At 39.7% G+C, this 23,328-nt stretch overlaps 1 protein-coding gene across 1 annotated transcript in view; it reads right to left on the bottom strand.

Moving 5' to 3' along the window:
• The window catches only part of LOC144582289 (uncharacterized), a 181,121-nt gene that overhangs the window by 44,952 nt on the left and 112,841 nt on the right, over positions 1–23,328 (bottom strand). The gene's annotated exons all lie outside the window — the stretch shown is intronic.

Raw genomic sequence — 23,328 nt, 5'->3', positions numbered from 1 at the left:
AATAAATGCCCAAATGAGAAGCAAGGAAAGATCTAAAATCGACACTTTATCATCAAAATTAAGAGCTAGAGGAGCAAGATTGAAAAAAATTAAAAGCTAACAGAGAACAAGAAATAACTAAAATCCGAGCAGAACTGAAGGAGATAGACACAAAAAAACACTTCAAAAAAATTAATAAATCCATGAGTTAGTTTTTTAAAACATCAAAAAAATGACCACAAGCTAGGCTAATAAAAAAGAAAAGAGAGAAAAATCAAATAGATGCAATATAAGATGATAAAGGGGATATCACCACATATTCCACAGAAATGCAAACTACCATCAGAGATTACTACAAACAACTCTATGCATACAAACGAGTAAATCTAGAAGAAATGGATAAAGTCCTAGACACTTACACCCTGCCAAAACTATACCAAGAAGAAGTTAAATCCCTGAATAGACCAGTAACAAAGTCTGAAGTTGAGGCATCAATGAATAGCCTACTAACCAAAAACAGTCCAGATCCGGACGGATTCACAGCCTACTTCTTCCAGACTTACAAAGAGGCGCTGCTACCTTTTCTTCTGAAACCATTCCAAGCAACACAAAAGGAGGGAATTCTAACTCATTTTATGAGACCAACATCATCTTGATACCAAAAACTGGCAGACATACAACTAAAAAAGAAATTTTCAAGCCAATGTCAATAATGAACATCGATGCAAAAATCTTCAGTAAAATACCTGCAAACCAAAAACAACAGCATGTCAGAAAGCTTATCCACCACGATCAAGTAGGCTTCGTCTGGGGGATGCAAGCCTGGTTCAACATATGCAAATCTATAAACGTAATCCATCAGATAAACAGAACCAAAGACAAAAACCACATGATTATCTCAATAGCTGCAGAACATGCCTTTGACAAAGTTTAACAGCACTCTATGAAAAAAACTCTCAATAAACAAGGTATCAATGGAACATATCTCAAAATAACAAAAGCTGTTTACTACAAACCCACAGTAATATCATACTGAATGGGCAATAACTGAAAGCATTCCCTTTGAAAACTGGCACTAGACAACGGTGCCCTCTCTCACCATTTTTATGTAAAATAGGATTGTAAGTTCTGGCCAGAGCAATCTGGCAAGAAGTAGTAATAAAGGGCGTTCAATTAGGAAAAGAGGAAGTCAAATTGTCTCTATTTGCAGATGACATGATTTTATAAGACGCCAAAATCTCAGCCCAAAATCTCCTTAAGCAACTTTAGCAAAGTCTCAGGGTACAAAAATCAACGTGCAAAAATCACAAGCATTCCTGTACACCAATAATAGACAAATAGAAGGCCAAATTATGAGCATACTACCATTCACAATTGTTATGAAGAGAATAAAATATCTAGGAATACAACTAACAAAGGCTGGGAAGGACATCTTCAAGGAGAACTACAAATCACTGCTCAAAAAAATAAGAGAGGACACAAACAGATGGAAAAACATTCAATGCTCATGGTTAGGAAGAATCACTACTGTAAAAATGGCCATATTGCCCAAAGTGATTTGTAGTTTCTATTCTATCCCCATCAAGCTACCAGTAAACTTCTTCACAGGACTGAAAAAAGAAAAAAGAACCTTAAACTTCATCTGGAACCAAAAAGGAACTCGCATAGCCAAGACAATCCTAAGGAAAAAAAAAAAAAAAAACCTGGAGGCATCACAATAACTGACTTCAAACTATACCACGAGGCTACACTAATCAAAACATCATGGTACTGGTACCCACACAGATACACAGACACATGGAACAGAACAGAATCCTTGGAAGTAATGCCACACATCGACAACCATCTGATCTTTGGCAAACCTGACAAAAACAAGCAATGGGGAAAGGATTCCCTGTTTAATAACAGGTGTTGGGGAAACTGGCTGTTTTCAGAAAGCTAAAATTAGACCCCTTCCTTACACCTTCTACAAAAATTAACTCCAGACATATTAAAAATTTAAACATAAGACTTAGCACCAAAAAACCCTAGAAGAAAACCTAGGCAATACCATTCAGGACACAGGCATAGGCAAAGACTTCATGACTAAAACACCAAAAGCAGTGGTAACAAAAGCCAAAATAGACAAATGGGATCTAATTAATCTTAAGAGCTTCTGCACAGCAAAAGAAACACTCATGAGAATAAACCAGCAACCAACAGAGTGGGAAAAAATTTTTGCAAGCTACCCATCTGACAAAGGGCTAATATCCAGAATGTACAAAAAACTATAACAAATTTATAAGAAAAAAACAATCCCATCGAAAAGTGGGTGAAGAATATGCAGTTAAAACAAAAAGACATTTATGTGGCCAAAAAAGGTTAAAAAATGCTCATCATGACTTGTCATTAGAGAAATGCAAATCAAAACCACATTGAGATACCATCTCACACCAGTTAGGATGGTGATCATGAAAAAATCTGGAGACAACAGATGCTGGAGAGAATGTGGAGAAACAGCAAAGATTTTACACTGTTGATGGGAATGTAAATTAGTGCAACCATTGTGAAGACAGTGTGACGATTCCTCAAGGATCTGGAAACAGAAATAGCATTTGACCCAGAAATCTCATCAATGAGTATATACCCAAAGGATTATAAATTGTTCTACTATAAAGACACATGCACACATATGTTCACTGCATCACTGTTTACAATAGCAGACTTGGAACCAACCCAAATGCCTGTCAGTGATAGACTTGATAATGAAAATGTGGCACATATACACCATGGAATACTATGCAGCCATAAAAAATGAAGACTTAATGTCCTTTACAGCAACATGGATGAAACTGAAAACCATCATTCTCAGCAAACTGACACAAGAACAGAAAACCAAACAATGCATGCTCTCACTTATAAGTGGGTGTTGAACAAAGAGAACACATGGACACAGGGAGGGAACATCACATACTGGGATCTGATGAGGGCTGGGAGGCTAAGGGAGGAATAGCAGTGAGTGGGGAGTTTACAGAGGAATAACATTAGGAAAAATACCTAATGTAAGTGATGAGGACAGATGCAGAAAACCACCATGGCACGTGTATACCTATGTAACAATCCTGCAAGATCTTCACGTGTGCCCCAGAACTTAAAGTATAATTTAAAAAATTCACTGTTTCCACACATTTGTTTGCAAAATGTGCTATTTCCTTTCCTTTGATAGTGATTGCTATTAATGGCCAAACTGGCAGACCACAGCAATGCTCTGCCCCTTTGTAGATTTTTCTATACTGGGACCCAATCTGGGAGACAAGAAGAGAAAACGAGGCATAAAAAGAAAAAGCAACACGTGATCACCAAAATACAATAAAACATTTCAGTTTTAAGTCATAAACCCACCTTACTTATTCCACCAGGCAACAGTTATTGTAACGCTGGCCTTATTGAGGTATTCAGAATGGGAAAGGCTAAGGAAAATGAAGAAGACTGTGGTTTCAGTTCCCTTCCATTCATTCAGTATCTGTTCAGTGCCTACCACATATTAGCCAATGTTATAGTCATTAGGTGTATGTATCATAGGAGATCTCTGAATGGATCTTTTGCAGTACAGTCACACAGGTCACTTTCTACCGATGAGGAATGTACGATAAAGTCACAAAGTTTGTCGTATATTATGAAATACCACATGCAGAACTATGTGGTAAGTACTATGACTAGCTGCTTTGCGTGGGGGTCAGGGAAGCCTCTCTGATCATGTGACTTTGAAGCTGAAACCTGTAAAAATAAAAAGTCGGCCGAGCATGGAAGAGCAGAACCGTTCAGAGAAGTGAAATAGCAAGTACAAGGACTCTAAGGCAAGAGCAAGCCTGGCATATTTGAGAAGCATCACATCATAAACGAGTGAGATCCCATTACTTTGGACAGGAAATTAGGTACTGATGCCCTGTCACACAGGGCTTTGCAATTCTAAACTTAATAGGTAGTCCACTGAAGGGTTTTCTAATGAAGAGATGAACAACATGATTTACATCTTTATTTTGTTTGTTGTGTACAGAAATAATTATACGGCAGCACGACCAATATGTAAAGATCAGTTAGAGGGCTATTGCCATAGTCCAGGCAATAGCTATTCATGACTAACCAGATCGTAAGAGGGAGACAGATGTGGAAGATTCTGTATAATGTGTTGAAAGTAGATTCTTGCCATAGGCTGGAGGTAGAACATGAAAGAGTAATTCCCAAGAATGCTCAACTTAGAGTAATTCAAAATGAGCTTAATTACATAGGAATTTACAACGCAGTAACTGCAGGGAAATTTAAGTACTAATGGGACCTGGGGCTAAGAGTAACCAGGCCATTGCCACTCTTAGGCCTGAAAAGGAGAGAGGAAGAGTCATTACTAAAACTGGAAAGTGAAAACTTGATGTATACTCAGCCCTCAGCCACCTTGGAAGCAGCAGTGATATTCCATTGAGGAAAGCAGACTCACAGGCAAAGAGCCAGGGAAATAAAGACCCTGATCTCACTGCTGACCTCTTGATGGGGTTCCCTTTGAGCCAAAATCTACTGGAAGTAAGAAGAAACCCTACTGAGAGAGCCCCAACACATGAGTTTTCTATTGCAAACTGCAAAAAGCAGGGTTGATCCACAGGAGCAAGTGGGAGAAACCAGGCACTGAATAAAGTCAAGGGAGCCCCCTCGGTTTTGGCATGTGTAGTTGGAAAGGTCATAATTTACCAAGATGGAAGAAAAAATAACAGTGTTTCAAATCTATTAATTTGGAGCTGCCTGTCACTCTCTAGAGATGTGATTTAATTCTAAAAATAATCTAGACTAGGAAAAAGCCCAAAAAATTTACACACCCAAACAGTCCCTTACAGGTTAGGATGTGTGTTCGTGATTTCCCATAGTCCATTCAACACTCTGCTGTGAACACTTCACTCCCGTATTGCTTATGAAAACTGGAGTATCCTACACCATCAATCCAAAGGGTCCTAATAGATCACACTGCCTGCTAATAAATCAGCTTCCAACATTTCATTATCTACTTCTCCAACCCACACAAAAACCTTGACCCAACTAAAGTTTCTTCTTAGATATAACACTGTGACCTACTTAAAGGCAGCATTTTAAACTCAGGAGATCTAGTTTCCACCATATTTTGCTCTTCTACTCTTATCCCCTAGGCTTCCATTTTCTTTCACACTATTTCAGATTTTCCTAAAGTACAAAGGGTAGTTACCACTTTTACCTGGAAATGCAAGTTTGACTCTGCAAAATGTGTCATCAGAAAAAAATCACCGGTAAAAGGAAGGAATTTGAAAGCTGGTACTGATGAGAAATAGATGTACATTCCTTAGAAAGTCAAGAATATGAGAATGAACAAAAATAAGGGGTGGAGGAAGACTATGTCTACCTTGTTGGCACTTGGCCTTCTTTGTCATGTTCAGTTCTACGCTGACAAGCTGTCTCGGGTGGTTGTTAGAGAGGCCACACACTTGGCAGGTCTAACTGTTGGCAAAGAACTGGCATTGAATCACCAGGCTCTCCTGGAACCGATTTGCTCTGGAGATTTGTATCCAATTTAGCATCTTGTGAATGGTGCTTGATAGGCTATGCAGTGTATTTTTCTGAGAAAAGGCCCCTAGATAAGAATAGCTTCTCCAGGATTTGGAGGTAAAGTGATAGCAGTAACTGATAGTGAAATGGCATGGAAATTCTACCAAGAGGAACCCATTACCCTGGCCTAGTACCCACGACCCCTGCCCAACTCCATTGTAGCCGCAATTAGGAGACCCTGCCCCTAGTGATTAAGTGCAACATAGTGTCTTAATTTCCTTTTTTTTTTGCATAGGGAAAAAGTCATTTTAAAATTAGCCTTCTAAGTCAAATTTAAGGGGTTAAAATACACTGATACTCTATTTGCCAACATAATAATCAGATCCAATGTATACAATTCTCAGCAGTATTCTAGAACCCTATTGATGCCTAGAGGAAGTAAAGTTTTTGCTCAAAATTTGTATTTTTAATCCACACAACATTCTGGGAAAGAAAAATCAACCAGGGGCTTTTGAACCTCATCTGTCAGTTAAGGATTACTGCTTTGGCAGAGAAGATCAAATTATCAGAATGATGGTCATTCAGCTACAGAACACAGCAGAAAAGGGTAGCTCTGGGGCAGGGTACACTCTTCTGAAAAATATCTCTATGAATGAAACTGGTTTGACTATCCTTAGAATACTCTCTGAGGACCAGTGATAATGTGGCTAAAAAATTCATGAGACATAAATCTGAAGCAAGATCTACTGAAAAGAGTGCTTGAAACAAACACTGCAAGCCAAATGCACAACTATAATTGTTTGACTACAGCATGCATGTGCAAATACAGGGCAATGCTTATTTCCCTACATTTCAGTGTTTGCCAGTACACTGTACATGTTACTCATGAGCAATGTCTACAAGGTATGTGAAAAACCCTCTGAACTTTTATACCAATTCTGGTCTGTGGGAAATAAATGTTCCATGAAGTGTCAAAATTATGATGTAAAGTGAAATATAAAGAACAACTTTAAAAATGTTTACTTCATATATTTACCCATTTCACATTAATTTAAAAAACTCGTCTTTTGAGTTTTCCCATCAGTTGTCTTTGTTAAATTAGTTTATGTTGTACACATATTAGAAAAAATTTGTTACTCAATTTTTATTTATCTCATCATAGATATCTTACAAATACCCATAATACCGTATCTGAAGAGGCAGTTATGTCTAGAAACCATCTGTAATTTTCTAGTTGCAGATATATTGTAATTTTGCATACAAATTAAAATAGAAAAGGTGGAAAATATTTTCTGCTGACCAGTTTCCAACCTTTCTGAAACATCACTGTGAAGAAATGCTATTAAAGCATTTTGAATATAAAAATGTTTATTAATATTTGCATTTTCTGTATTTTTATTGAGGGAATGTATTAACTTCTCTTTTCATGTCCACAAGGGGCATGGTTTCAAAGACAAGAACTTCGAAGTGACATGCCTGACCTGCCTTCTTTTACATCTCCATCCTGGAGCCTAGAGTTCTTTCTCTAACTTTCACTGGCACAAGACAGGCAGACTGCCCAGGTGAGCTCCCTTTGTTTAGAAAGCCCACAAAAAGCTGTGGGAGGACTGTGACCTAGGCAACCAATCCAGCATCAGAGTCAAAAATCAATCACTTCAGATGAATTTGGAAGAACTTCTATGACTGGATGAGGACTTGAATGGGGTGGGAGTAACTCTGAGATTAAAAGTCCCTTTGCTCCTTACCTGTGTGGATTCCATCTCTGGATCCCCTCCCACAGCAGCATGGGAGTTCCCTCTCTCTCCCTCTCCCTACTTCTCTTTCCTCCAGGGCCTCTTCACCCATTTTGGTGGGGGGGGGCACCAAGAACCTGGAACACCCAGTTACATTCTGATTTGACTTTTTGGAGTCTATGCCAAAATATATGGCTGTAAAACAACTAGTTTCTAATGATCAGTTATGGTCATAACTCTTAGAGACTACTTACAAAAGCAGAAACAAGAAACTGTCACAATGATTGTGCTTTGTGGACAACCTGATCTAATATGGTAAGAACAGAAGTGATTAGTATCGCGGCTGTCAGAGCCGTTGTGCTACTGAGTGTACAATCACAGAACAGTGAGGTTGCTAATTCATGTTAAACTGTCAGGCCATTGCTTTGTTAATGACTTCTCTAAATGCATGATGTGATGCGATCCTCTGGCATATGCTTTAATGTATGGATGTATATTGAGCACATGCAGCACTGTGTTGTATCTTCTGCCTTTTTATTTCATTTATGCAACATCATATTATTTAGAAAGAAAATTTCCAGGCTCTTTGAACCATAAGTAATATTCTTCATAATATTTGGCTCTAAAATTTCATTAAAAGTTTAGACATCAGAATCATTATTCTATTTTAATAATTCTATTTCAACTCATCAATTCTAATTAAGTGAAGTTGCAGAATACAAAATTAACACACAGAATGGTAATTAGCAAGATAAATGACTAGTGATATTTGAAACTCATCTCTCCTACAAGAAAAGACCATGGTGACTGGAAGCCCAGGAGGGTGTCAATGTAGACACTCACCCTCTGTAGCCCCATCCCCTCCACCTGGATTGGATAGTCCCAGAGACAGGAGGGAATTCCCTATGGGAAAATGTAAGCAGAAAAATCCTATCAGCCTTCATTGCCACCACAAATACCTACAGTTCTTACCACAGAATTCCACGGTCCCTGCAAGCCCTGAGTCCAGTTGGGAGTGCTAACCGGAGTTCACACAGCTGCACTGTTCTGGATCAGCAGCATCAAATGTATACTTTCCACTGCCCCATCACCCCTTGTAAGCCAAGCTGCTGTAGCTCAGCACCATCATAAGACAAGAGCTCCCTCTGGAGTGTGTTCTGGTCTGGGGTCCAGTAGCCACTGCACCTCTCAGCACTGGGGCTTCATTTTCATTATTCCAAGCCCACACAGATGGCTAAATAACACAACCCTAGGTGTGCAGAGCTGGAGCCCAGGATTGCCTAGGAGTCTGTCCTTCACAGCAGAGGAACCAGCTCCCACTGCCATCACATCTACTGGAAGAAGAGTCTGGCAGTCTTGTCCAGGGCAAAGCTTTCCTTGAAGCAGCCAAACTGTTGCATGTTTTTCCCAAAGTAGGAAATGGTTGTGAGTCGCCGAGCAGCTGACATACCTCTGGGAGAGCACAGCAACTACACACACATGTTCAGGGCTTCAGGAGGAATCTGCTGCACCACCTCTTGCAAACACATGCCCAGGCTAATCAAGAGCTGGGCACCTACATCTCACACATAAAAAGCAGCCACACAGGCTGTTCCTGGGAGAGGCACCTCCAGGCCAGACTTGCAGCTGTAACTCCACATTTCATGATTGAAAAACATTCCTGCAGGCCACCCCAAGAGGTATGGCTGGGCATCTCTGTGCCTGTGTCACAGGCCTCAGAAAAAGCCTTGTGGTCCACTTCCATCAGATATATTCAGAAGCCAGCCAAGAAGTTGTACAATCATATTCTGAGTCTGAGAATTATTTCCATCTGAACCCCCAGGACAACTAAGCAGCTGTGTGCCTGTGTGCTGGGCCTAATACACAGGCCAATAGGCTGCCCCTGGATGAAATGACCCCACGCTGACTGAGCAGCTGTGCACTCAAATGCACAATAGCCCCTCAGTATGTCCATACTCTACACACCCCCAGGCTAGCAGAGACACCATTCAGCTGCATCCTGGGCCTGAAAAACAAACCCAAGGGCCTCTGATACCGAGCCTGTCCCCTGTCCCACTGAGCCCACTGAGAACCATTACAGCTACTTGTGGAGCTTATGAAACAGCTCCAAAGGCCTCCTGGCAGTCACACCCCAAGGCTGGCCGGGTAAATGTATATCCATGCCCCTGGCCAGACTAACAACCCTGTGCTGCTAACCACAGTGAAGTAGACTGAGAGTTGGTTAACACACCTTATAAACACACACACCTCTGACCTGAGAAACAACATGGCACGCCCTCCCCTGGCAAAGCAGAACTACCACTACCACAAATGTTCTTAGCCTGGGCCACTGAAACACTCACCATCATTCCTACATGGACGACAGCTGAGAACTACATGGAGACTATACTACTGCTTCCACCTAGAAGTCGGGTGTATTAGTCCGTTCTCATGCTGCTAATAAATACACACCTGAGACTGAGTCATCTATAAAGAAAAGAGGTTTAACTGACTCACAGTTCAGTACGGGTGGGGAGGCCAAAGGAAACTTAGAGTAATGGGGGAAGGGGAAGAAAACATGATCTTCCAGTGAGGGATAACATTAGGGTCAACATCTAATGAGATGATGGGGGGATGGATGCAGTAAACCACCATGGCCTGTATATACCTATGTAACAATCCTGCACGATCTGTACAAGTTCCCCAGAACTTGAAATATAACAATAAAAAAATTTAGATTCATTCTCAAAGAAAAATAAAAATCTACACTCTATGCAAGAGATATAGACACAACTAAAAATAATCCAGAAATATTATGAATAAAAGATAATACACAAATGTGAAACATGCAAACATGGAGAAAACAGGATTTGCAATACTGATATCAGATATACAGTGCAATTTATGCAAAAAAATTAAACAAAAAAATCCTTTGTAATACTAACAAAGAAAATTGATTAATAAAAAAGTATGTTATTAATCCATATACCAAAATCCCACAGCAATGACATACATCAAGCAGAAATGAGAAACATGCCAAGAGAAACTGATAGAAACACCACTGTTAGTCTAACACAGGTAAAATAGAGAAAATATAAATAAATATATAAAAGAACAAGATAAATAGAATCTGTATATATAGGTCAAATATATAACCTTAAAAATAAGTATTTTAAACTAATTGCCAGAGATTGTATATATTCAAGATATACAATGTTACGATTTGATAGACATGTTCTGATAATCACTATCAAATTAACAATCTATCACCATTTGTTCTTAACTACATATGAAACGTTCATGAAAAATGAATCACAAAGAAAAGTCAATTAGTTCTACAAAATAGAAATGATGGAAACATTATCTTAACACATTGCACTAAAACTAGAAATTAATTTTTTTAATTGTAAAACTCTTCAAAATAAAAGCCTCTCTGCTGAATAATTCAAAAAGACAAATGACAACATGCACAATTTCTAAAATTAATAATAAAAGCACTCTACATCAGTGTCTATTGGATAACAAATGTATGTCCTCACGTACTTATATAAATAAAATAAAAATAAATGCTGAACTCAAAACAACGGAGCTAAGTACCTGGATGACGCCTATAATCTCAGTGCTTTGGAAGGTCAACTCATGAGAATTGCTTCCGGCCAGGAGTTTGAGACCAAACTGGGCAATACAAGGAGACAATGTCTCAAAAAAATAAAAAAAAAACCCCAGAGTGGTACTGTGTGCCTGTAGTTCCTGCTACTCCAGAGGCTGGGATGGGAGAATTACACAAGCCCAGGGGTTTGAGGCTGAGACTGCAGTGAACTATGATGTGGCTACTGGACTCCAGCCTAGGGACAGAGCGAGACCCTGACTTACAACAAACAAGCAAACAAACAACAAAAATGTTTCCTGGACAAAATAGAGATGGCTGACCAGTCACAGCCAGGAAGAACATGTGTGGAGAGACTAAGACATAGAGAACACTGGTGCAGTCTGAGCAGATCTTCAGAGGGAAGGCATTGAGAATAGAGGGAGAACACAGATCCTGGGATGAAGGAAGCGAAAGCTGAAAACTCTGCCTTGGGCTGCCACACACCAAGATTCCTTCCTGGGTCCCAGTGACTACTGGGAAATGGGTGAATTGAATAGTCAAGAAATGGCTTCCTCTTGCTATGGACCTCTGGAATCATGGCAGCAACAGATCCCATGATGCCCACAGACACCCGAGCTAGCAGAGTGAGCTGCTTACAGAGGGGCTGGGTAGGGCGTCAGCCTCTGCATTAGCCAGAGTTTTTGGTGCAGCAATGTCTTCAGCAGAATATGACCAAGAATGCCTATCCCCCAAGGCTCACCATGTGCCCTTAGGAGACTTTTGCCTTAGAGGAACTGTTAGGCCTGAACAGAGCAAGGTGGTCTTGCCTGTAAGATCAAGCAGTCCAACTTGAGCTCTCCCTGGTCAGCTGCCATATTCCAGGGCCCCAGCCAGGCTGTGCATGCTCACAGGACATCCTTGGATGCCCAACCAGAGCACCTGCAGCACTGAACCTACCATACAACACAATCAAACCCCAAAGAACAGCAAAAACATAAAAGGAAAACAAAATCCAAAGGACAGCAACTTCAAAGACTAAAGGAATGTCAGCCCAAAATAATGAAAAAGAACTAGCACAAGAATTTAGGCAACTCCAAGGGCTGAATGTCTTCATACCTCCAAGCACTGTACGACTTCCCCAGCAATGGTTCTTAACCAGGATGAAATGACTGAAATAGAATTCAGATATGGATAGGAATGAAGATCATCAAGATTCAGAAGAAAGTCAAACCTCAAGCCAAGAATCCTAAGGAATACAGTAAAAGAATCCAGGAGATAAAGGTGACATGGTTATTCTAAGAAAAACAAAACTGATCTGATATAGCTGAAAACATCCTGTCAAGAATTTCACAACCCAACGGTAGGTATTAACAGCAGAATAGATCAAGATGAGAAAAGAATCCTGGAGCTCAAAGACCAGTTCTCTGAGATAATTTAGTCAGAAAAAAATGGGAAAAAAACAATAAAGAAGAATTAACAAAACCTCCGAGAAATATGGGATTATATAAAGAGACAAAGCTTATGACTCAGAGACATCCCTCAAACAGAAGGCAAGAGAGAAAGCAATTTGGAAAATATATTTCAGGATATCTTTCATAAAACTTTCCTCAGCCTTGTTGGAGGCCAACATTCAAATGCAAAAAATGCATAAAATCCATGCAAAATACTACATAAGAAGCCCATCCCTGAAACACATATTCATCACATTTTCCAAGGTCAAAATAAAAAATATTGAGGACAGCTGTAGAGAAGAATATGTCACCTAGGCAGGGAAACCCATTAGGCAAACAGCAAACCTTTCAGCAGAAACCCCACAAGCCAGAAATCATGGGTGTCCTACATTCAGCATTCTTTAAGAAAATAATTTGCATCCAAGATTTTTTTATTTAGCCACATGAAGCTTCATCAGTGAAAGAGAAGATCCATTTCATTTTTCATTAATAACAAAAAAGAAAAACAAAACGAGATCCATTTCAGACAAGCAAATCAACAGACCAATAATGAGTTCTAAAGCTGAATCAGTAATAAAAGGCCTACCAACCAGAAAAAACCCGGAACCCGTTGGGTTCACACACAAAATCTCCCAAATGTACAAAGAAGAGCTAGAACCATTGCTACTGAACCTCTTCCAAAAAACTGAGGAGGAGGGACTTCTCCTTAAGTCGTTTTACAAGGCCAGAATCATCCTGATACAAAAACCTGGCAGAAACACATAAAAAAAGAAAACTTCAGGTTCAAATCTTTGATGACTATTAATGCTAAAATTCTCAACAAAATATTGGCAAACTGAATCCAACAATACTTCAAACCACTAATTTATAAAGATCAAACATTCTTTATCTGTAGATTGGAAGGTTGGTTCAACATATTCAAATCAGTAACTGTGACTCATCACATGAACGGAACTAAAACCAAAAATACCAGGTTTAGTTTGGGTGTAAAGACTGAGGGCACATTATAGAGACTCAAGATCTGGGCTTTTCTAAAAGAAAGTATTGGAAGAAGAAATTAATTACCTATAATAGAGAAGTTCAATTGGAATAAAACAATTTGATCAGTGCAAGAGAGGTACAAAAAATGGTGCCATGTTCTCCTATTGCTACATTATCATCTAATTCAGCTCCCCTTGATATCTCTGAAATGACACTCAACATCGCAGAGCTCATATCCCAGATGGTCTAAGCCTTTTTCTCTTACGCAACACTTTAAACAAATGAGATTATGCTGAGGTAGCAGTTGGCACCCTTACAGAGTAACATTATATACGAATTCGCTATTATGAAGGAAAAAGAAGCTGTTTGTTTTGTATGAGTAAACACTCTCCTAATGGTTGTTTTGTTCTGTTTTTTGTACTTTAGGTTGTGGGCACGTGCGCAGATCATGTGGAGTTGTTGCATATGTACTTACATGGCAAGGTGGTTTGATCTATTTATGCTTTCCATGTGGATAATTATGTTGTCTGCTTCTACAATTTTTAAAAATTGTCTTGTTTTTATGTAGAGAGAAAGTAATAAACCACTATTTTATGTGAATATAACATTTAAAAAGAAGTCACATGGAGAGCATGATATTAGGACCCCACTGAGCCAATTCATAGAGGTGCAAAAATCCTAACACTGGAAGACAGAAAGTGGTCACTTTGGACATAAGAATTAAAACAGCAACAGCTCTTCACACTAACACAGTATATAATGAGCCCTCACCACTAAAGGTCACCACTGAAGTACAAATGGAGTCACCTTTTTTCTTTCCTTCCTCCCCCACACCAGGGAGGCTCCCACCAGGAGAAAGAGGGCAACTGTACATGAAAGGAGGTCACACCTTTCTCATTTACCCTTTGTACTACTGAAGGCAAAATTATAGCCTGCTTTTGGGAGAGAGGGTTTTTTTCTTTGAGACAGGGTCTCCCTCTGCTGCCCAAGCTAGAGTGCAGTGATGCGATCATTGCTCACTCCACCCTCGGCCTTTAGGGCTCAGGTGATTCTCCCACCTCAACCTCCCAAGTACCTGGGACTAGCAATGTGCACCACCATGCCTGGGTCTCCCAAAGTGCTGGAATTACAGGCATGAGCTGCCATGCCAGGCCGAGAATAGAGCCTTGAACCAAAGCTTTAATGTGAGCACAATGAAACCTTAAGAAATGAGTAATTTTCTAGCAGCACAAGTAACTAATACAGTATGAACCTGGATTGTGATATCCCAAAGTGCTGCACCCAGCCATAACATTCTAAGTAAGACAGTATGAGAGTTTTGGTTTACTGCCCTTAGTTATGGAGAAAGACTATTCTGTTTTAAAACAAGTATTATCTAAAAAAATGTGCCTAAAACCTTTAAAGACTCTAAACATATATGATGTAAGTTTTTCCTTTCTCAAATTGCTTGTCTGTTGTCTTCCATTTATACAGCCTACCTGTGTGTGTTTTCTAAAATAAGATATTGAGGGTTATATGGACATCAGAGGAGGAGGATTTAAAAATCTTGCTTACATAGCGAGCAGTGCCTGAACACTTTCTGAAACCTCCTGAGGGAAAACATTTACTAGACTCTCAAAATACATATTTCCTTTTCTAAGACAAAATGTGAAATTTACTCTTCAATTAGGTCAAACATAGTCTTGAACTGGCTTTGTAAGGTAGTACAACCCTTAAAAAGCGCAATTAGGAACATAACTTTTCTGACAGGTATGGGTAGAAACAACAGGGCTCTTATTAACAGTTGCTTCCACAATTTAAACAACATTAGTGTCCCTCTAACCAGTTCAGATTTCAGTTGTTATGGTATATTAGAGGACAAACGTCACAGGCTAATTCTGTAGACCACTCATCACTCTGTGGATTGCATATACATATCATTAGTGACCAATCTCTTCTTTCAAAAAGGTGATTGGTCACTGTGTATCTGTTCACACAGACAACGAAGTGTGGTCACCCTGTTTCCCAGTTATAAACCCATGTGGTTGTTTTACAAACCTGGATAATCAAAAGATGAAATTGGGCAGGAAAGAAGAAAAGTGATAATGGTGGAATGAATCACGCATGAAGTGCAAACTGAAGAAATTACTTCCCATTGGAATACTGACACTACCACCATGGAGAGACTCTAGGTGAGCATCCGAGGAGATTACGAAGCTGGGGCTACTAATGTAAGGGAGGAAAAAGACACAGATATCCTAGCAAAATTTACATGGAGAAAAACTCACATCTAAAGAACTCACAGATCGGTGATGACGTAAGAAGCCGGAAGGATTACAATGTTGGTGGATTGTCAGAGTCCTAAGTTTGGATCCGTTTCTGAGGCATAGAAAACACGCTCACCCCTTACTATACCAGGGGAAGTAAAAGGCCCACACTGTTCAAACTACTCTTAAAAACACTTTTACAATAAAACACTCTAATTCTAAACAAATATTTTCCTGTATTTAAATTTCCATATACATTTATCACTGGAAGTAAGAGATTTTTTGTCTTGTTTTTTGACAAAATGTTTTTAAAGATCACAGAACTTTAAGTTTTCTGTCAGTTATCAGGATTGCTTTGCAGTTTGTCTCCAGCTATTTTCATAGTCCTGTATTACTGTGAAAAGAACCACACATGTACTTCAGCTGATTCATTTATTGCTTTGGTTGATGCTGAAAGTGTAAAAGCTGCTTCATTCAGTCCTATGTGTGACACTGTACAATATCTTGTACCTCACATCTGGAAGGTTGGCCTCACTACATCCTTGAATACATGTGTGGTGAAATTTGTTAATTATCTATCCCAGGATAAAAATAACTGAACAAAGCATTTTGAACCTGCACACAGGCTATCTCAATCAACTAGTTATTTGCCCAAAAGAGCAAAAAAGCAGCCTATATTGCCATATTCATATTTGAATATGGAAATATATATATATTAATATTAGACAGAATTTTGCTCTTGTTACCCAGGCTGGAGTGCAATGGTGAAATCTCGACTCAGTGAAACCTTTGTATTTTGGGTTCAGGCAATTCTCCTGCCTCAGCCTCCTGAGTAGCTGGGATTACAGGCACGTGCCACTGTGCCCAGCTAATTTTTTGTATTTTTAGTAAAGACGGGGTTTCACCATGTTGACCAGGATGGTCTCGATCTCTTGACCTCGTGATTCATCTGCCTCGGCCTCCCAAAGTGCTGGGATTACAGGCTTGAGCCACCGTGCCTGGCCCAACATGGAAATAATTTAACATATTCTTTATTCAACAAAGTTTTAGTGAGCAATTCAGAAAATTTGATGAGAGGCTGTGCCTGCTGCATAGTACTGCTTATTCTAAATCCCTAGGGATTGGGCTACATTTCAAGTCACCGTCTGTGTGTGTACAACATGCCCCTTGTCACTAACATTGGGTCATGAATACTTCAAGAATGAGTAGTGCCCAAGGGAGTATACGCTGAAAAGGGTAAGAAGCTGAAATAACTGATTATCTGCTTTGTTTGAACTTCTCTTCAGAAGAGCAGCTTTTGAGGATTAAAAATTTCTGCTTACTGTCATTATAACATGGGATTAATAAGCACTTTGAATCTCTTACCTACCATGCTCTTAGTATGCTATGTGAGGGAATGAAGAGTCTCACACATTTAATAGACTACTCATATAATGCTTTAATTGGTAAAGACCTATAAAACGTGAGATGGAAAAAAACATCACAGCTTCTCAAATGACCCCTGTAGGTTAACCAATTGCTTAAGTTTCTGACAAATCATAATCTGTCCCCATGCATCTTTTCTGGGCCCCACAAAACAAGAAGGTGGACTATTTTCTTGGCTGCCTCTGAAAACACAGAGGTCTTTCTTCCCTCAGCTCCTGCTGCTTTCTTCCTGGGAGGAGCAGGATATCAGCATTTCTCATCTTGCCCCCAACTACCTGTTACTGAGGCAGAGTTCCAGGCAAGTGCAGGCAAGGGGTGAGGGCTCCCTTCTTCTGCTCAGCCTGTGCTGTGTAACAGAGGAAATTGAAAATACTAAGACCCTCATCACTCTTCTCCCACCACAGCTTGTGGGGTGATGGTTTCATGTCAGAACAGGTAAGCCAAGAAGACCCCAGTCTGATGTCACAGCCCTGCTCCCCCAATTCCACTGAGGACTCAGCTAGAGCAGACAAGCTTGGCATGATTTTACCTCCAGCTCCAGATCTGTCTCAGAGATTCTGCCCGAAGGAGATTTAGGCCATAGGAAAGGTAACTTCTAATCTCTTCTACTAAGAACTGACTTCATTTGCAATAGAGAGTGGAGAAGTTCCAACCTGAGGGTCCTCTCTGGTGAAAGGCAAATGATTCATGGTCTAGGTGTAAGGACCATACTTTCTACACAGTACATCTGGCCAGCTTGTCTGCAGGAGAGAACTGCAGAATAAAAGAGCTGGGAGAAGTCCTGTTCAGGTCAGAACAAATCTCAAACATGAACCTCAGAAACTGTGTCTCCAAAGGAGTCACAATTTGATTGGGTTAGTTTATAAAAAAACTTTATGTCTCAGGGAATTGTTGAAAATAACAGAATGATCAGCAGGCAATTAACAGAGTTAAACAGCTAGGAGTCAACAGGGAAAGAAAGAGAACTGTACCAATATGGTTCATCCCACAGCCATCCAGGGTGACTGTGGTCATACCGAAATCTGCACCTCCCTAAAGAGCAACATCAAAGGCTTAACACTGTGGGGTAGGGGTAGGGAGTAAAGGGTGGAAAAATAAACCTCACTCATCACTGAAAAATAAGAAAGTAACTAAAACACATCTTAGAAGGAATGCCAGGACCCAACGCGGATAACAGTATATTATCTAAAATGTCCAGTTTCAAAACATTATTGTAAGCCAATGGAGAAAGAGCAAAGTATGACCAATATACTGAAGAGAAGAAAGCAGTAGAAACCACAGATATCATATTTAATAACAAAACACTTTATGACGGCCATTATACAAATATGTTCACAGAACTGAAGGAAGCAGTGATTTAAGAGTTAAAGGAAGGTGGGCTGACAATGTGGCATCAACAGAGACTGTGAATAAACAGAAATCATAAGACAGAACCAAATGGAAATTCTGGCATTGAAAAGTACATAACTGAAATAAAGCATTTACCAGAGTGGCTCAAAGTGCATTTGAAGGAGTGAAAAAAAAAAAAAAAAAAAAAAACTTGAAAATAGACTGATCGATGAAGCACAGAGAGAAAAATAATATGAATCAATAGAAAAATCAACAATCTCAGAAAGAAAATGTGGGAGGTTATCAAATACATTAACATAGACATAATGGGAGTATCAGAAGGGGAGGAGAAAGAGAGAAAGGAGAAAAAATATTTAGAGAAAAAATAAAGATTTATAAAGTAAATGCTCATAAACTCTCACCCAGAACTGTGCTCCTCACCCACTGTGAGGTAACCAGTGTCACAGTTTGGCATGTACTTTCCACTATACATATATTTAATTTTAAATATAAAATAAGTAATATTTCATTGTTTGGAGGCATCACAATTTATTTAGCTATTTCCCTATGTAACCATTTCCCTGCCAGATTTTTAACAACTATAGTTCTGTTTATCTAACTGACATTATTATGTTACATTTATTCTCAACCACATTCAGTCCTATTTTTGAAGACCACAGCAGGACTTGCATTCGAACAGGTTTAATAGACTTCACTGTCATTTGTAGGACATGGATCAGCCCAATTTGAATATTTATGTGTGTGACATTATAGGGAGAAAGTAAGAAGCATAAAAAAGATTAAGTGTTTCAATATGACATTTGGTTCATCCTGATTGTCCATGTATCAAGTGTGATTTTGAAAAAGGTTTAGACTTTGATTGTATGGCCCAGAAAAATAGACTATGGATTTTCAGGTCTGGGGTTGACTTCTAACTTAGTCACTTTTCAGATAACCTTGACCAGAACATAGTGCTTGGTAGTAACTAATCCCAAAATTTCAGTAGCACACAACAGTAAGGACTAGTTTAGCTCATGTGTCGGTGGGGCAGCCTGTGTGTTTGTTGAATGGGGGATAGATTGCTCTAGGCATGGCTCAGTGGTGAGGACTCTGTTTTATGTGTCTTTTGGCACCAGCAGGCTAGACTGGTGATGGCAGAGGGCCAAGAGAGCAAGTCCAACGCAAAAGCACATTCTAAGCCTCTGTTTGCATCTCATCTGCTAACATGCCATCAGCAGAAACAAGTCACACAGCTAAACCCATAGTCAAAGGGGCCCTGCAAATTTACATGGCAAAGAGGACAGACAGATGGTTCTATTACTGGGGAGGGAGTAAAGATTTGGAACCACATCACAGTCTATTGTAGTCAACTACTAGCAAGTTATTCTGTGTTATGTGAAAGAAGGAGATACCATCTACCTTGTGTTTTTTTGTGAGTGTTAATTGTAATATTTTATGTACATCCCTTGTTGTGTTATACATAATAAGTGGCTGTCAATTCCTTTACAAAAGCTATAATGGATATTATAATTGTTTTCTGTTCACCATCTTATACAATGCTGGCCAAACTGATAACATTTGAAAGTGTGAAATAATTAACAAATTATTTTCCTAATACACTAGAAAAATAATAAATTTTTTATTATGTTCCACTTGCAAAAATATTTTTGCAAGTTGAATCCGGAGCGTATGGCCATTTTGGATACTGCTATTTTATATTTTCTTCTATGAAAACATTATCTTAACTTCTTGCACTGCTTTTCCATAGATCCCTTCTTGAGGTTGTGTGATAGTATGTCATTGGTTGGACCATAATGAGGGAAACTATTTCATGGCGAGGTTTCAAGGCCTCTTTTTTCTCCTCATCTCAGGGCCCTCTGCCACCACTCTCTTAGATCAAGGTTGTTTATTCCAGTTCGACTTGTTTATTACAGACAGGACTTGTAAATAGAGAACCCAAAATCCACAGAATATACATTCCTCTCAGCACCACACCGCACTTACTCTAAAATTTACATATAATTGGAAATAAATGAATCCTCAGCAAATACGAATATTTACTTTGTAGTTAGTTCTGCGGTATTCCAGGCCATATAACAGAAAGTGGCAGCTTTATCCATATTGAACAGAAATGACCTCCATGATGCATTTTTAGGTGCAAACATAAAGACATGGTAACAAAGAGCTAGAGCATGTGCTTCAGTTTGGGAAAATTTCTGTATATTCATAAATAATATGTTAATGTGTATATAGTAAAGATAGGTGCTATCCTTATTTTACAAACAAGAAAACAGATGTTTAAGCAGCTTAAAAAAGTAGGATCTCACGCCTGTAATCCCAGCACTTTGGGAGGCTGAGGTGAGTGGATCAGGAGGTCAAAAGATTGAGACCATCCTAGTCAACATGGTGAAACCCCGTCTCTACTAAAAATACAAAAATTAGCTGGGCATGGTGGCATGCGCCTGTAGCCTCAGCTACTCAGGAGGCTGAGGCAGGAGAATTGCCTGAACCCAGGAGGTGGAGGTTGCGGTGAGCTGAGATCGCGCCATTGCACTCCAGCCTGGGTAACAAGAGCAAAACTGCATAAGAAAGAAAAGAAAGAAAGAGGGGGAGAGAGAGAGAGAGAGAGAGAGAGAGAGAGAGAGAGAGAGAGAGAGAGAGAGAGAGAAAGCTCATAGAATTAGTGGCGGCATACTGTGATTTCAATTTGTTTATCTGAACCCAAATCACAAGCCCTTTCCAATACAATAAATTTAATTTCTGACTAACTTATCCAGAATAGAGTTGAAGTTTTAAAATGCTATTGGTAGGGCTTGCAAATATATTAAAATTCATTTATGAGTTTCATGAAGGCAGGTACCCTACAAAGCTACCTTTGTGTTCCCAGTGCTCTGGTATGGCACACAGTGGAAAAGATTTTAAAAGAATAAAAAGCAATGCTGCATTTTTGTGTGCAATCAATGAACATAACTTCATTAAGTGGTGAATAAATCAACCACTAGTTCTTTGAAGCATCACAAGAGTAACAGAGTGTCTTATGCTTTCTGCAGGCCAAATGGAACTTTAGTTCACTGGCTAATTATTACATTCAAGCCTCAAACTTGCATATCAAACTTTAGTGAGTATTTATCATCGCCTGTTCTGTGCTGTTAATGGAAAAATCTATTCATTGCCAATAATAAATTTTAAGTCTTATGCACAGCATGAAATTGTCCATTATTACTTTATCTGAAAGTTCAGGCCAGTAAACTTCTGCTTATTTTCAGGTCATTCCTACAAAGATACAGTGGGTCAGATATCTGTTCCTGTGACATCATGGCCGCCCCAGGAACAGGCGATCATAGAGTCACTGTAAAAGGTATACGTGGGTCTAGATAAATCAAACAGCCTAGTAAACTTCTGCAGAAATACTGGTATCAGCAATGTAGCTTTTTTGCATTTTAAAAAATATGCATAATTCTTTTAGAGCATGCTCAAAATTTCCCAATAGAACCCAAATTTTTGGTTTGAAATAGAAAAATATGAGTAGCACTGATGTTTAGTCTGCATTATTCAAAATATATAAAGACACCGATTAAATTTCCAAACTGACTGTATCAGACATTTGTAGTAGTTACCATGATGTTAACTGAACCATCATACTTTACCTATTAAGTCAGCATGTTCTTATAGTTCATGTCATATATTTCTTTTTCTATATGATTTCCAACAACTGCCTTAGAGAGTTTTTTTTTTTTTTTTTTTGTATAACGAGTGGTTCACTTTGTTGGTTTTATATGTAAAAGCAGCCTAACTGCAGGGTCATTTCAAAGGTGAAATTAAGACTTCTGGCAAGATGGCCAAATAGGAACAGCTCTGGAGTGTAGTTTCCAGTGAGAGCGACACAGAAGAGGAATGATCACTGCATCTCCAACCGGGGTACCAGGTTTATCTCAATGGGACTGGTTGGACAATGGGTGTTGCCCAAGGAGAGCAAACTGAGAAGGCCTGGGGCACTGCTGTACCCAGGAAGTGCCACAGGCTGGAGGAATCCCCCTCATACCCATTGGAGGCCATCAGGGACTTTTCTGGCCACTCTGGCACTCGGGTTCAGATGCTGTGCTTCTCCCATGGTCTTTACAGCCCATAGACAAGGAGATCCCCGCCAGGCTGACAAGCACCACAGGGTTCCAACACAAATCTGGGGGACCATTTTAACTGATGCCTGGAATGCCTTTGAGACAGAGCTGCCCACTGCCCAGAAAACAAGGGGACTGAAGGTAGGATGCCAAATGATCTAGCTTGGCAGGTCCCACCCCCACAAAGACCAGCAAACTGAAACCCTCTGCTTTCAAACTTTTGCAGACAGCACAGCAGTTTAATCTCAACCTGGGAGACAGTCAAGCTTGGTGAGGGAAAACATGTCTGCCAATACCAAGGCAGCCTGCCATTACTGAAACAGCCTGCCATTACTGAGAAGGTCTAACCTTATCTGTGTAAAAAAAAAAAAAAAAAAATCACAAGGAAGTTTACACAGCAGCTGGGCAGAGCCCACAGCAACTCAGCAATACCTCTGCAAGCAGACTGTGACTAGACTCCCTTTTCTCTGGACAGAACTTTTCTGAAAAAAGGCAGCAGCATGTCAGTGACTTATAAATAAAGCCCCATTTTTCCAGAACAGAGCACCTGGGAAGAGAAGTCATTGTGAGTTCCACTGCAGCAGACTTAAACATCTCTGCCCAGCAGCTCTGAAGAGAGCAACAGTGCTCCCAGCATAGCCCCTGAGCTTGGATAAGGGACAGACTGCCTACTCAAGTGGCTCCTTGACTTCCACATATCCATAGAAACACGTCATACAGGAGGGCTCTGGCTGACATCTTCTGAAATGAAGGTACAAGAGGAAGGAACAGGCAGCAATCCTTGCTGTTCTGTAGCCCCTGTGGATGATTCCCAGGCAAGCAGAGCCTGGAGTGGACCTCTGGCAGTCCTGCAACAGATGGGCCTGACTGTTAGAAGGAAAACTAAAAACCAGAAAAAAATAACTTCAACATCAACAGCAAGAACATCCACTCAGAGACCCATCCAAAAGTCACTAA

This window comes from Callithrix jacchus, chromosome 4 (assembly GCF_049354715.1).
Source record: "Callithrix jacchus isolate 240 chromosome 4, calJac240_pri, whole genome shotgun sequence".
NCBI lineage: Eukaryota > Metazoa > Chordata > Mammalia > Primates > Cebidae > Callithrix > Callithrix jacchus.
This window is presented reverse-complemented; position numbering and strand designations above follow the sequence as displayed.